Source organism: Lissotriton helveticus, chromosome 1_1, assembly GCF_964261635.1.
Source record: "Lissotriton helveticus chromosome 1_1, aLisHel1.1, whole genome shotgun sequence".
Taxonomy (NCBI): Eukaryota; Metazoa; Chordata; class Amphibia; order Caudata; family Salamandridae; genus Lissotriton; species Lissotriton helveticus.
In genome coordinates this window covers 6,430,944-6,447,344 of record NC_136057.1, presented here as the reverse complement: position 1 = coordinate 6,447,344, position 16,401 = coordinate 6,430,944, and the positions used below count along the sequence as shown (strand labels likewise).

The 16,401-nt window shown below is 47.6% G+C and overlaps 1 protein-coding gene across 3 annotated transcripts in view; it reads left to right on the top strand.

Moving 5' to 3' along the window:
* The window catches only part of LOC144808036 (butyrophilin subfamily 1 member A1-like), a 193,333-nt gene that overhangs the window by 22,691 nt on the left and 154,241 nt on the right, over window positions 1–16,401 (top strand). The window lies entirely within an intron of this gene.

The following is a 16,401-nucleotide window of genomic DNA, read 5'->3' as shown; positions in this document are numbered from 1 at the left end:
TTGTCGTCGTCATTCCCAAATTCTAAAGGCAATAAAGCAAGTTATTCATTTGACAATTATGCTTAAATTTTAGTAAATATAGAGTTCATTTCCAAAGAGTAGATTTCCAAAATACGGATCCAAACAAGATGTTAGTCTTCAAATTCTTTATTTCATACACATTAAAGGTTTTTTCCAGCTCACACCGCTGACACGTGTTTCGTCTCATAGAGACTTTTTCAAGGCAAAGGATGTTATGAGGGGGTGTTATTAATATATATTATACCTACACTGTGAGACCAGACCCGTGTTTAATAACACCCCCTCATAACATCCTTTGCCTTGAAAAAGTCTCTATGAGACGAAACACGTGTCGGCGGTGTGAGCTGGAAAAAACCTTTAATGTGTATGAAATAAAGAATTTGAAGACTAACATCTTGTTTGGATCCGTATTTTGGAAATCTACTCTTTGGAAATGAACTCTATATTTACAAAAATTTAAGCATAATTGTCAAATGAATAACTTGCTTTATTGCCTTTAGAATTTGGGAATGACGACGACAATCGTTTGAAATACTTAATAATTTTGAGAGTGCCTGATAAACCTGTTTTCATAGGTTCTTGATATTAGCATCTTTTGCTAGTTTAACACCCCTGGTGGTGGGTGTATAACAGGACAACTGTGCACCTCACAGAACTATACTTATATATTTTACATTACACGTAGATATGCTTTGAGAGCTGTATTAACTGGACGTGCGGACGTTTTCTCCTTTAGAGAAACACTACCACTAAATACCCATTTATACATATGCACACAACTCCACACTCGCATCCACACAACCCCACATAGCCACCATGCATACACACCCACACAACTCCACCACACACACACCCCGACCCTATAGACACACATTAAAACACATACAACCCCACTCACAACCCCTCAGACAAACACAACCCCAACCACTTACACACCCACAAAACACCACACACACACACAATCCCACACACAAACCCACAGACATGTGGTGGGCTGATGCAGTGACCCCGTTGCATCTCCAAAGGAGGGTCAAAGATAACACCCGTGGGCTTTGAAGGGCTTCCCTGAGGAGGGATCTGGTTTCAGGCCCCTCTGCATTCTCCAGACAGTCAAAGAAGCGGACCTAATCAATGACTTTACTGTGCAGAAATAAAAGTTCCTGGTCCCTCTCCGGTAGGGTGTTAAGCCTACCCTCTAGTGCGTGTTGAGCCTCCCCTCTAGTGCGTGTTGAGCCTACCCTCTAGTGCGTGTTGAGCCTACCCTCTAGTGCGTGTTGAGCCTACCCTCTAGTGCGTGTTGAGCCTACCCTCTAGTGCGTGTTGAGCCTACCCTCTAGTGCGTGTTGAGCCTACCCTCTAGTGCGTGTTGAGCCTACCCTCTAGTGCGTGTTGAGCCTACCCTCTAGTGCGTGTTGAGCCTACCCTTTAGTGCGTGTTAAGCCTACCCTTTAGTGCGTGTTAAGCCTACCCTTTAGTGCGTGTTAAGCCTCCCCTCTAGTGCGTGTTGAGCCTACCCTCTAGTGCGTGTTGAGCCTACCCTCTAGTGCGTGTTGAGCCTACCCTCTAGTGCGTGTTGAGCCTACCCTCTAGTGCGTGTTGAGCCTACCCTCTAGTGCCTGTTGAGCCTACCCTCTAGTGCGTGTTGAGCCTACCCTCTAGTGCCTGTTGAGCCTACCCTCTAGTGCGTGTTGAGCCTACCCTCTAGTGCGTGTTGAGCCTACCCTCTAGTGCGTGTTGAGCCTACCCTTTAGTGCGTGTTGAGCCTCCCCTTTAGTGCGTGTTGAGCCTACCCTTTAGTGCGTGTTAAGCCTACCCTTTAGTGCGTGTTAAGCCTACCCTCTAGTGCGTGTTGAGCCTACCCTTTAGTGCGTGTTGAGCCTTCCCTTTAGTGCGTGTTGAGCCTACCCTTTAGTGCGTGTTGAGCCTACCCTTTAGTGCGTGTTGAGCCTACCCTTTAGTGCGTGTTGAGCCTACCCTTTAGTGCGTGTTGAGCCTACCCTTTAGTGCGTGTTGAGCCTACCCTTTAGTGCGTGTTGAGCCTACCCTTTAGTGCGTGTTGAGCCTTCCCTTTAGTGCGTGTTGAGCCTTCCCTGTAGTGCGTGTTGAGCCTTCCCTGTAGTGCGTGTTGAGCCTACCCTTTAGTGCGTGTTGAGCCTACCCTTTAGTGCGTGTTGAGCCTACCCTTTAGTGCGTGTTGAGCCTACCCTCTAGTGCGTGTTGAGCCTACCCTCTAGTGCGTGTTGAGCCTACCCTTTAGTGCGTGTTGAGCCTACCCTTTAGTGCGTGTTGAGCCTACCCTCTAGTGCGTGTTGAGCCTACCCTTTAGTGCGTGTTGAGCCTACCCTTTAGTGCGTGTTGAGCCTACCCTCTAGTGCGTGTTGAGCCTACCCTCTAGTGCGTGTTGAGCCTACCCTTTAGTGCGTGTTGAGCCTACCCTCTAGTGCGTGTTGAGCCTACCCTCTAGTGCGTGTTGAGCCTACCCTCTAGTGTGTGTTGAGCCTACCCTCTAGTGCGTGTTGAGCCTACCCTCTAGTGCGTGTTGAGCCTACCCTCTAGTGCGCCAACTCTCTGATCCAAACCGTCCACGCGAGCCTGGAAACCTGCAATGTCCAAGCGGATAGATTTGGTCTCCACTACCAGTTCAAAGATGGACGTGTCCATGCCCCCCAGTCGGCAGCCCACGGTGGACATTTCCTAAAGGATGCATTCGATGGTGGCATCTGGAGCACCACTCATGGTGGGTTGGGGCTGGCCTGGCTCCTGGGATGTCAACCCCTGCTGGTTAACCATAGGGCGAGATTGGTTGAGTGCTTCATTGAAGAGAAGCTGTCTTACTGGTTTGCCCATGGTCTTACCTGGAGACATCTCCAGACGTGGTGCCTGGACCCCGTGCGAGTGCGAAGGGCCCTGCCTGCTTACACTGGGTGGAGGCTTCCCAATGGCGGATCATTGGGGCGATAAGTGAAGGGGCCTGCCGCTGTGACCTGCCCCGTTTTCAGGCTACTCTCCAATGGGAGTTACTTGAAGCTGAACAATCAAGTCTGCTGCGGGATTGAACCAGGCATCGCTTATCTGTGAAGGTTAATTCCATCGTTACTTGTTGCACACAAATGCTGCTTCCAAGTGCGCACACAGTTAGGGAGGCAACACTGTGGCTTTAGATAAATGTTTCCAAAGTTCTCTGAAATTCACCTCTACAATCTGGAATTCGCTACCCTAATCCTTCAAAACAGAATGCGATCATAAGAAACTCCGTAAGTCCCTCAAAATCCTACTATTCTAAACTCTCCCTGCCCTCAGCTCATCCTCTCTGTTACTTACTGTGACACCCGTAAACAGCGCTATGAGACCTAAGGGTGATATATGCACTTAACAAATGTCAAATAACAAATTCTCTTAAGCAAACTGAATGCTGTTTGTTAAATTACCACAAAATCCATAAGTTCTATTGAGGAGTAAGCTTTAATCCATGCAGCACAGTTCTGGGCTCAACGATAATGCCCAGCCAAGCATTATATCAACAGCCACCCCGCATTTTATATTCCAGAACTACAACAGCACATGCAAGGTGTTCAATGAAACACAAGCTATGCAACACATGTGAGATAAGCATGGATGTGGAATTCCTATAGCCCCATGCCCATGACATATTGTTTGGGGTCAAGGGCAACAAGTTTTAATGTGTATTTTTCCCTTGGGACAAGTAGGCCCAACCCCCTGCAGCACAAACCCTGTGGCTGCCAGTTTGCAGTACCACATTATGGCTCAGGGAAGGGCACTGTCTGCAGTTAAGGTAATATTTTTGTCCATATGTTAATGCTGTTCAAACTTGTATTAATGGTTCATTAATTGAAAGCCTTTATTAGGTCGAGCTGGAGTTAGCATCCGAAGGATGCGTCCAGCTGGAGACCTAATGTTGCCTGTCTCGGGGGAATGAGGGACAAAAGGGTGTTACGAGCGTTTCTACCAGATTTGGGTGCGCGAACGCGCAAGTTCCGTCCCGCGCCGTGCACATGCGCGCGCATATACACAGACAGACAGACACTCGCTCACATACACCCCCTCCCCCCCCACAGTCACACACACACGCATACACACAGACTCCAAGACACATACATACACACACATACACAGCTCCCCGCCGCCGCACGCGCGCACACACACATGCCCCCCGCCCTCGCAGCTCGTCAAGAAGGCGAAGCCCCACTCACCGGCTTCCTTCGTGCGGCGGCTCTCCTCTCATCAGCAGCTGTAGGGCCCGGCAGCAGGACTCTTCCTCCCTCCTTCGGCACCGGGGCGCAGGGTAGGCTCCTGCCTGCAGCTGCGGCTCTTCCGTGGGAGGCGGGGTAGGCTCCCGCCCTCCTACTTCCTGTTTCCGGTTGTCGCGCCCGGCCTGCCTGACTTCCTGTTTTTTTTACGCTGCTGGCAGGGGGGACACTCCTCCGTCATACTAGGCGAGGAGCCGCCCCCGGGGCAGACCTCCTTATGGTCAGCTGTCCCCTAAATCCCACAAGAACACACTTGGATTTGTAAATTGCACTGTATACATTTACTGCAAGAAACACAGACTTGTCACTTTCACAGAAGCAGTTCAGACTTGCAAGAAAGTGTTCCAGAAGCAACCAGACTTCCCGGGCTCCCTGGAGACAGGAGTTTGAAAGTTTCAGCGCCGGTGGGTGGTGCGGGAGGTAGGCTGGCCACTCCTGCCGCCGCTGCCAGGAAGGAACGCATCAGAGCCGGAGAGGGGAGACGCTGCCTGCCAGGACCGGAGCCCAGCAGAGCGCAGACACCTCCGCCGCCGGCTCAGACATGGGACCCACCGGGAGATGGCTGGCACCCAGTGGCACCCCCTGCCCAGGGTCATGAGCGCCCTACCCCGTTCCCTGGAATCGAGGCAGCTGAGACCGCGCGACTATGTCGCCCTGGATTGCCCTGTCTCTGTACACCTGGCTGCAGCTGACCCTGGGACAGAACATACCTGAAGCTCACTGTCCTTTGTTTGCAGCAGAGTGTTTTAAATATATTAGCGGGCCGGGGGTTGACAAGGCAAATATTGCTCAGAATGCGTTTCCTGCCGGTGTTTGGTTTTCACATGTGGGGAAGTGTGGCTCACTGGTTAGAAGCGGCAGACTGTGAAGCAGAGATCGGCCCAGGACCAGGGTTCAATTCCCGACACGGCCGGGTCTTGGGTCAATGTCCGCGGACTCGATAATTCTCGCCTCGGTGCCTATGCTAATCATGGGTCCCACTCTACAACTCTGGGCAATAGCTTGCTTAATCTCCACAACGGCCCCATCAGCGCCGGGGATGCCTGGCTTCACCTTGGAGGTGCCCATGAGGGACCATCTCACAGGGAAAGCCAGGACGGGTTCCCCAGCGGTATACAGCGCCAGGACACTCCGAGATGGAGTAACAGTGCGCTTTACAAGTATACTTACTTTACTTTACTTTACTTTACATGTGTGCCACCGCCTCGGGCTGCTGAAAGGGCCGCCTGGCACCTGATTAGATGGTTCAAGAGAGGGGATGGGTTCGGAGCAAGCATAGGGAGCTGTTCTGCCTGGTTTCTCAGATTAGATAGGACCAGCTCATCAGAGCATTACTAACTCAGCCAGAACGTTACCATCTCCCCCTCCCTAGGACCTATTTACAACAGGTAACAACATACATCTACCACCTAAGGACAGGGAATTCCTAAGATGCATACCATGTACCTCCTATAATATCAGCAATCGGCGGCCTCGCGGTCCCATACGAACCCAGACCTCTCTACCCAGACGGCAGTATCAGAATCGGCGGCCTCGCGGTCCCATACGAACCCAGACCTCTCTACCCAGACGGCAGTATCAGAATCGGCGGCCTCGCGGTCCCATACGAACCCAGACCTCTCTACCCAGACGGCAGTATCAGAATCGGCGGCCTCGCGGTCCCATACGAACCCAGACCTCTCTACCCAGACGGCAGTATCAGAATCGGCGGCCTCGCGGTCCCATACGAACCCAGACCTCTCTACCCAGACGGCAGTATCAGAATCGGCGGCCTCGCGGTCCCATACGAACCCAGACCTCTCTACCCAGACGGCAGTATCAGAATCGGCGGCCTCGCGGTCCCATACGAACCCAGACCTCTCTACCCAGACGGCAGTATCAGAATCGGCGGCCTCGCGGTCCCATATGAACCCAGACCTCCCTACCCAGACGGCAGTTTATCCTATGATTACCATTACATAAAGGGATCAGTCTCACTATTCATCAGGGGTATAGAATTACAGTATTACCGATCACACAACGGTTGCCAATTTGGATAATGTACAACTTATTCTCTAATTCAAGGGGCTCCTCTCTCCCTTATTCAGTTACCACTTACCTGATCAGGGTTAGCATCTGTTCACATAGCAGCATCTGACTAGAAGAACAGGTTACACTCTCATACAAGAATACGCAGCACATGTCGGTTCACTAAGAACTGGGGTACTTTATTTCTCATTACAATAAACAATCATATAACACCACACTACAACACATAACCTGCAAAGAGAAGTGAAAGATTAGGTTGCACACTCTAATAAGAAAGGGTCGACATCACCTTATTAATATGAAGTCTGCACTCAGCAGTCATCTAGGTTCCCTTCTCGTCTGTGCCTTGGCTCGTCTTGAAGTCACACCTCCGCAATCACGGGTACACGGCTGCACCGCTATGCGCTGTTCCCTTCACCCTTCTCCAAGTTACTGGAACCTCCCTCTCATCGGCTACTCTCTTTTCTCTGGCTGTTCTGCTAAGAGAGTATCTGTTTCTTGATTCGCCTTTGGAATGGCGCCTGTCTTTCCTGGAATAAGTAATAGCTTTGCTGCTAACGGCTAGATGCCGCCTACGGACTAACTCCACAACTGTCTCGGGCTTTCACTAATATAGAAGCGTGTTTCTTCATGGAAAATTCCGGCCAGTAACCTGCCGCCCACCAAATTCTTGTACCTCCCCGTACCAAGGACACGTTCCCAGCCGGCCGGCCTGATGTTGTGTCTTCGGCATGAAGAAAAATACAATCCTTCAACAAGGGCCGGCCTGAACCAGTTCTCTCCAAGCGAACAACACCTCATAACTAAAACATTACACTTGACCTAGAAGCATCCCAAGCTACCGGAGCAGAAAGAAAGATGGAGTCTCTCCCGTTTGAGGCCTACCAGGCCCGAATTCAGCATAACTCCATGGAAAGTATAATAATACCCTAACTGAAGGACGGATTATCCCTAATACTAACGAATCTATCCCCTAGCCTATGTGTATAAACCCTAATCTAAGGAGGAGAATACAGAATTATATCAAAGTGCCTTGTGAATAGGCTCTATTCACTACTCTAGCCCTCGCACTGGAATGATAAGAGACTGAAGTCACCTTCAATCACCTTTCCTCAAAAGAGGGCCGGGAAAATCGAGCAGAACATTTCACCCTTGACTTCAGTCTATTATACATTCATCAAACAGAACTAACCTCTGTGGAAGAATAATAGGAAACAAAACTAACTGATCTATGTCTAGTACCAAGTTTGCAGTATTGAAGTAGAGAAGGAATACACTGAATAAAGCAACAGGTAGCTATCAAGATGCCAATAGTAATCAGAAAACCCCCTAATATTCGACGTAACATATGTAAATCAGGTAACCAATTAAAGAGCCAGTCAAACCAGCCCTGGTCAATGTGTTTTCTAACTTCTTCCGTCAAGTCATGAAGTTTGTCAATATGAGCCTGAATGGATTTCGTATGGTCAGACAGGTTAAAACAACAAAGACCCTCAAAATCAGAACAATCATGTCCATGTTTAAGCAAAAGATAATCAATAGCCGCCCGGTTTTGCAAGATAGCTCTACGTTCACCCTGGGCGTCTAATAGCATGTCAGACAGGATTGTAGAAGTATGATTAATGGATTTCACCATCCAGCAGGCCATTTTCCCAATAGACTTGGCATTATAGACCGCCAAGGCAGGAACACCAACAATTGAGATAGCTAAACTAAGGTATTCAGATTTGGAATATAAATGCATAGACGAATCACAGTCCTCCTGTAACATCACAGTATCTCGGATCACACGAGAATTGGCATTAGGATGCGATGAAAACATCAACAAGCTCAGTCTGGTAATGGCACAAGGGCCTCCGGAAATGTTCGCGGGAATATATGGCCAGGATGTATTACCACAAGAGAAAAGCCATCCAGAAGGTAGCAACATTGTACGATAATGACTGGGGGTAACCACTAAACTCCTACAAGTCATATTATTTTGAACAGAAGTACATAATTTCGGTGATCTTCGGAAGCACAAAGTTCGTTCATGAGCTGTAAATGAAGTAGTACCTTTCAATTTTAAACGCACACATTCAGAAATAGCACTGGGATCGCAAGTAAGGAAAAAACATAAATCACCCTGCGTGATATTATAAGTGATTATCTGGGACTGGATCGGGGGTGTCGGATCTGACAGCACAATACATAAAGGGCAATATTCATGTGTAGCAAAATCTCCCAAAAGGACATTAGGACGGGCCTTTGATATATTGAAAATATGGGCCAAAGTCTCTAAGGAAGCAGGGACAGCAACTAAACAAGTTGCTAGAATGTCAGTCACCGAACGCATCGGTGTTAAACAAAAATGAGGGGCTTTAGTCACTCGCTTGGCTAAAGTAGTCCAAAAGTTCGATGACGAATCCCACGCAGCAAAGGAACGCGGTACTCGGGTTCTCAGATCAGCCCGGGTCGATGGGTTCCCTCCTCTCCCGTCGTAGCAGTCCAAAAGGAGTCCAACGCCGACACATCCTGCAGCAACAGTCCAGAGAATGATCTGAAAGAAAATCAAATACAGGCATTATTCATTCTCGTAGGTAACATTTGTCAGCCGGGACAGCTTCCCAGCTATCTTTCCCTGGTCTCATGACTAGAACAGTATTATCATGACCGGTTGCAATAATCTCAGCTTGTTCAGGGGGATTCTTAGGCGATTGCACCCAAACTCTAGCTCCAGGATTATCCGTGGAACCAAATCCTTTTTGTCCTCGTACAGTTAGCAACGTTGGGGCAGTGCCTTTTGTGATCTCACCACTGAAAACAGGCATTATCAACAATTGAGCAATTCGGTCAGTTTTATGTATCGGTAAATCAACCTCACTGCTATTCAGCAGGAGCACCTTAATCTCTCCCTGATAGTCACTGTCAATGACTCCTCCGAGTACTTGAACACCTTTTACAGCCAGCCCCGATCTAGGGGCGATTAATCCAAAATTTCCAGTGGGTATACAGACACCAACACCGGTTTCAATGATGACTCGATCTTTACTTTTTATAATAGTATCATTCATGGCATGCAGGTCTAGACCTGCCGACCCCGGGGTCGCTCTGCATGGAGCCAGTGCTCCGGTGGTAATTTCCCAATACATCACAGTGTCACCAATAGAATTGGGCTTTGCATCAACATTCGGAGGAAACAAACGCATCAATGGAGATTCAGCATTTAGAAAGGGACGATTATTCAAAATTAACAGTGCCTGGAACAAATAATCCCTCCAATTCTTATATCTGTCATCGGTCAATTTACGCAGTTGATTTTTCAGCAAACCGTTCAATCTTTCAATCAGGCCCGAGGCCTGCGGATAATAAGGTATATGAAACACCCATTCAATATTATTTTCCACACAAAATTGATGCACCAATCTTCCACGAAAATGGGATGCATTATCAGATTGAATTTGGAATGGGACACCATAATAAAGCATAATCAATTCCAATGTTTTAATGGTATTCACTTGGGTAGCTTGTTTACAGGGGAAGGCCACTAACAGACCACTGTATGTATCAACAATGGTGCAAATGTATTGACAATTTTTACTCATAGGAAGTGGACCAATATAATCAATTTGCCAAATTTGAGCGGGCAATTTTCCGCGATGTAAATGACCTTTAACAATTTGAGGCACTTTCCGCTGTCTAGCATGCTGACAAATGGGACAATGCAAAATAATGTCTTTGATTAAATCTAAAGGAATATAAATTCCTCGATCAGCGGCCCACCTGCTAGTGGCTTTCGCTCCATAATGTCCTGCTTTCTGGTGGGCCCATTTCGCCAATCCTTCCATATCAGAATCCTGCATGTCCACCAGTGCCTCAGCAATTTTAGATTTTTCATCTGCAATATTATGAAAGAATTTGTCAAGGGAGTCTATTGGGGTATGAGCATCCACATGAAAGATTGTAACAGTACTTTGCGGGAGCATTTCCCAAATCTCTTGCCATAATTCTTTTCCCCACAGTTCTTTTGAATGCAATTCCCAATTATGGGAATGCCAAGTCGGTAACCAAACTGCCAATCCATTGGCAGTAGACCAGGAATCAGTAAAAATATTACATGTGCCAGGTAACTCTTGTTTCAGAACTTGATACACAGCATAAAGCTCAGCGAATTGGCTACTCTTTCCCTCACCAGTTGTACTCAGCAATTTTTGTGTGATCGGATTATAGGACACTGCCTTCCAATGTCGTTTTGTACCTATGAACCTTGCCGAACCATCCGTAAACCAAACATGGTTTCTGTCCTCTGCGGACAGATCATCAAATGGTTTACCCCACTTAACAGGGGATTCCTGTACTAAAGGTACTTAGCATTCACTCCCTGTCTCAACCGATGGTGCCCGCGCCACCTGCTCATGCAAGGATGCAACTCCCTTTGGTCCCACACGTGCCCTGTCTTGTATGTACCATTTCCACTTAATCACACTCGCCTCCTGAGCGTGTCCAATTCGGTGAGTTTTCGGCGAACTCAAAACCCACTGCATGATAGGAATTTCAGGTCGCAGCACCACATCATGTCCCAAAGTTAATTGCTCGGTATCCACCAGAGCCCAGTAACATGCAAGCAACTGTTTCTCAAAAGGTGTATAACGCTCACCAGCATCAGGTAACTTTTTGGTCCAAAAACCTAACGGTACTTTACTTTTTCCTTGTTTCTGCCACAAACTCCAATTTGCATAAAGGCCTTGTACAGACACATTCAAATCCACATCACCATCGCACACAGGCCATAAATCCAAGGCATACTGAATCGCTTATTTTGCCAAACTAAACGCATCTTGCTGTGGTTTACCCCATTCAAAGGCATTCTTTTTACGAGTGACACGATACAAAGGGGCCAATATTTGACTCAAATGTGGAATATGCTGGCGCCAAAAACCAAACAAGCCAATGAAGCTTTGGGCTTCTTTCCAACTCCTCGGAACTGCAAACTCAAGAATCTTCTGTTTTACCTGTGGGATCACTTCTCGGTGACCTTCATGCCAATTAATGCCCAAAAATTTTACAGTCTGGGATGGACCTTTTAACTTATCCGGGTTGATTTCCCAACCTTTCTCACGCAGACACTCAAGGATTTTATCTAATTGGGTCTGAACTTCATCTTGTGTTTCACCTTGAATCAGAACATCATCAATATAATGACATATCTGAATTCTCGAATGTACAGGTACCTCAGCCAAATGCTCTGCCACCAACCGGTGACATATCGTAGGACTATGCACATAGCCCTGAGGAAGACTTCTAAACGTCATTTGACGTCCGTTCCATGTAAAACTGAATTGTTCCTGGCATTCGGGGGCAATCGGGATTGAAAAGAAAGCATTAGCAATATCAATGGACGCATACCATGTACCTGGATGCTTTTGATTCTTTCAATTAAAGTAATAATATCCGGTACTGCAACAGTCAAAGAGGGTGTGTACCTATTCAATTCTCGATAATCAACAGTCATGCGCCAAGAATTATCACTCTTACGCACGGGCCAAACGGGATTATTCCAAGCAGAAGTAACCGAAGTTATAACTCCTGCATCCACCAAATCCTGAATAGTGGTACTAATCTCTTCATGACCACCTGGAATACGATACTGCTTCTGGCAAACCACTTTTGTCGCCTGGGGAATCTTTATGGGGGGCATTCTTAAACGACCAACCCGTACGGGTCTGGATGATATATAATGTTTAGTTCCAAATTGATAACATCCATCATCCAAATGCAAAGTCATTCCTTTCAGAATGTCAATTCCAATTATGTACTCTAAGAGTGGCACGACTAATACAGAATATTCTTTTCTAGGAATTCTGCCTTTTCTCATTTCAACTGTAGTTTGTACTGCGGGAGTTTCCTTTCCACCTAAACCAGTAATTGTAAAAAATTGGCCTTTAAATTTCTTTGATTTTCCATGAATAAGAGTGGCCTCCGCTCCTGTATCTACCAATGCTCGGGCCCTTTGGATATTACGATGTCTCCAAAAAATGTCAATATCTACATAGGGTCTATTATCTCGGTGAGCCCATCTGTGTACGGGAGCTTGACCTACTTCCTAGTAATTTTTACTGCGTTCTGTCAGCCAGGACAAATCAGGATAAATGTTCTCACGTTTCTCAGGTATCAATATATCATGTTCATATCCATCTCCATTACGAAATGGATTCCTGTCCTCTGTATTGTACCGCGAATTTCGATCGGAAAATCTGTGTCGATCCTCCCTCCTCCTCAACTCAGGGGACTGATCCCTTTCATCTCTACGTCTGCTGTTAACATAATCATCTCTCCCCCTTTCTCTTTCCCCCTCTCGCTCTCTCTCTCTTCCACGTCGAGGGGACGCATCACGTACATATCGTCGATCATCACGACGATCAGAACGCACACGACGGTTGTCATCACCGCTGTCATCAGAATAATCACGATTGAACTCATTTGTCCGCACACGCCGGGCACCCTCCTTTCGGTCTAAACCGCGTTTGCGAAACAAGTCCCACAAACGAGAAGTAGTTTCACCATCAATATCCTCCTTCCTCACACCATCAGCCAAAAGTGCAAGAAACATGTCACGTCTAGTAAGCTTATTGTCTCCAGGAGTACGAGTGTCCGACCGGGACTGTCGTTCAGGTTTAAACCAATCACCCAACTCACCGAGCTGGCGTACAGATTCCAGTACCATAGACAACGCGTTACCAGTCTGATTGATCAATAAAGTCATCATGACTTGCTTATAAGCAACCGGGGAAGAACGAATAATACGATTCCGCACAGAAGACGTCAACAAACCATCAAGCAATCTGTCAGCAGTACTCAGAAAAATCGCAGTTTTCATCACCTCCTCTTTGAGACGTTGTGCAGCATCGCGCAATGTATACCACGGCTTGTCATTCACAGGCCAGTCAGATTCAGTAGGGTACTTTTGATTACAACCCTCAGTCGCCAACTGAAGCAAACTGATTTGACCAGCACCATTATAATTACGAAAATGATCTTGAACAGTAGAATCCGAACTCAAGGAACAACATTTCAAAGAATCGCCAGCATCCAACATAATGCCAGCAGCGCCCAGTTCATAAAGGCGCACCATCCACGTAAGCAAGGTCTCACCTGCTCGCTGTCGAAATCGCTGCAAAATATCACGAATTTCCTGTTGAGTAAAATCCTCCAAAGAGTCCAAAGGAATACCATTCGGATTACCGGGAGCCTGCTGCAACTTCCTACGAAAAACAGGATGTACAGAGACCGCAGGAAGAGCATCACAAGGAGCCCGATCAGTAAACTTAGGGGAACAATCTGTATGAGAAGTATCAACACAATGCAAAGAGCGATCGTAGTCGCGGGACTCAACATCTTTAGCACAAGAAGCAGATTTAAAAGCCTGTCCGGAGCGAGAAGACTCGCGATTATTAGACTCCTCATCCGAGGAACGAGAATCACTCGAATTCCAGATATTACCATCCCATTCATCAGGATTCCAATCCAGTCCGGCTTTCGCCACGACCAGTCGCACTTTCCGTTTAGAAACGCGACCACGACGATTCTTGTATTTATATCGTGCAATCCGAACAGCCGCCCTTTCAGCGATAGTCTGATACGTTTCAAGTTTGTCGGCAAGCAATTTATTTTGACACCGCAACAAAGTATGAGCATTTTGAATTTCAACAAACTTCCGTTCCATTTCCACATGCTCCGTCTGCAATTTCAACAACCTCTCATGTACAAGCCTGTACGCAGACAAAACAATCCAACCTCTGCGCCCTAAAATAGGAAGCTCCTCACCCTTCGCTACTGGCGCCTTCTGCAAACAGGAAATCACAGCAGCCGGCTCCGCCAACTCCAGACAAGAATTCCAATTTTCACTCAAACCAGTAGAATCAGCCCACTCGCGGGCCAAGGCCTCATAAGGCGTTGAATCCCAGCCGGGAATATCAACAGGCAACTTAAAAACAGATTTCGACTTTCTCAAAAACATCCTGACAAAACAAAAACTATACACACAATTATATACAAATAATATACAAATGAAACCACGTACGCGCCGAGTACAAACTCAAAAACAACCACCACGCACACAGGTTTCGTAAACGGTTCGTGACGCCAAATGTTCTGCCTGGTTTCTCAGATTAGATAGGACCAGCTCATCAGAGCATTACTAACTCAGCCAGAACGTTACCATCTCCCCCTCCCTAGGACCTATTTACAACAGGTAACAACATACATCTACCACCTAAGGACAGGGAATTCCTAAGATGCATACCATGTACCTCCTATAATATCAGCAATTGGCGGCCTCGCGGTCCCATACGAACCCAGACCTCTCTACCCAGACGGCAGTATCAGAATCGGCGGCCTCGCGGTCCCATACGAACCCAGACCTCTCTACCCAGACGGCAGTATCGAAATCGGCGGCCTCGCGGTCCCATACGAACCCAGACCTCTCTACCCAGACGGCAGTATCAGAATCGGCGGCCTCGCGGTCCCATACGAACCCAGACCTCTCTACCCAGACGGCAGTATCAGAATCGGCGGCCTCGCGGTCCCATACGAACCCAGACCTCTCTACCCAGACGGCAGTATCAGAATCGGCGGCCTCGCGGTCCCACACGAACCCAGACCTCTCTACCCAGACGGCAGTATCAGAATCGGCGGCCTCGCGGTCCCATACGAACCCAGACCTCTCTACCCAGACGGCAGTATCAGAATCGGCGGCCTCGCGGTCCCATACGAACCCAGACCTCTCTACCCAGACGGCAGTATCAGAATCGGCGGCCTCGCGGTCCCATACGAACCCAGACCTCTCTACCCAGACGGCAGTATCAGAATCGGCGGCCTCGCGGTCCCATACGAACCCAGACATCTCTACCCAGACGGCAGTATCAGAATCGGCGGCCTCAAGGTCCCATACGAACCCAGACCTCTCTACCCAGACGGCAGAATCAGAATCGGCGGCCTCGCGGTCCCATACGAACCCAGACCTCTCTACCCAGACGGCAGTTTATCCTATGATTACCATTACATAAAGGGATCAGTCTCACTATTCATCAGGGGTATAGAATTACAGTATTACCGATCACACAACGGTTGCCAATTTGGATAATGTACAACTTATTCTCTAATTCAAGGGGCTCCTCTCTCCCTTATTCAGTTACCACTTACCTGATCAGGGTTAGCATCTGTTCACATAGCAGCATCTGACTAGAAGAACAGGTTACCCTCTCATACAAGAATACGCAGCACATGTCGGTTCACTAAGAACTGGGGTACTTTATTTCTCATTACAATAAACAATCATATAACACCATACTACAACAAATAACCTGCAAAGAGAAGTGAAAGATTAGGTTGTACACTCTAATAAGAAAGGGTCGACATCACCTTATTAATATGAAGTCTGCACTCAGCAGTCATCTAGGTTCCCTTCTCATCTGTGCCTTGGCTCGTCTTGAAGTCACACCTCCGCAATCACGGGTACACGGCTGCACCGCTATGTGCTGTTCCCTTCACCCTTCTCCAAGTCACTGGAACCTCCCTCTCATCGGCTACTCTCTTTTCTCTGGCTGTTCTGCTAAGAGAGTATCTGTTTCTTGATTCTTCTCCGCCTTTGGAATGGCGCCTGTCTTCCCTGGAATAAGTAATAGCTTTGCTGCTAACGGCTAGATGCCGCCTATGGACTAACTCCACAACTGTCTCTGGCTTTCACTAATATAGAAGCGTGTTTCTTCATGGAAAATTCCGGCCAGTAACCTGCCGCCCACCAAATTCTTGTACCTCCCCGTACCAAGGACACGTTCCCAGCCGGCCGGCCTGATGTTGTGTCTTCGGCATGAAGAAAAATACAATCCTTCGACAAGGGCCGGCCTGAACCGGTTCTCTCCAAGCGAACAACACCTCATAACTAAAACATTACACTTGACCTAGAAGCATCCCAAGCTACCGGAGCAGAAAGAAAGATGGAGTCTCTCCCGTTTGAGGCCTACCAGGCCCGAATTCAGCATAACTCCATGGAAAGTATAATAATACCCTAACTGAAGGACGGATTATCCCTAATACTAACGAATCT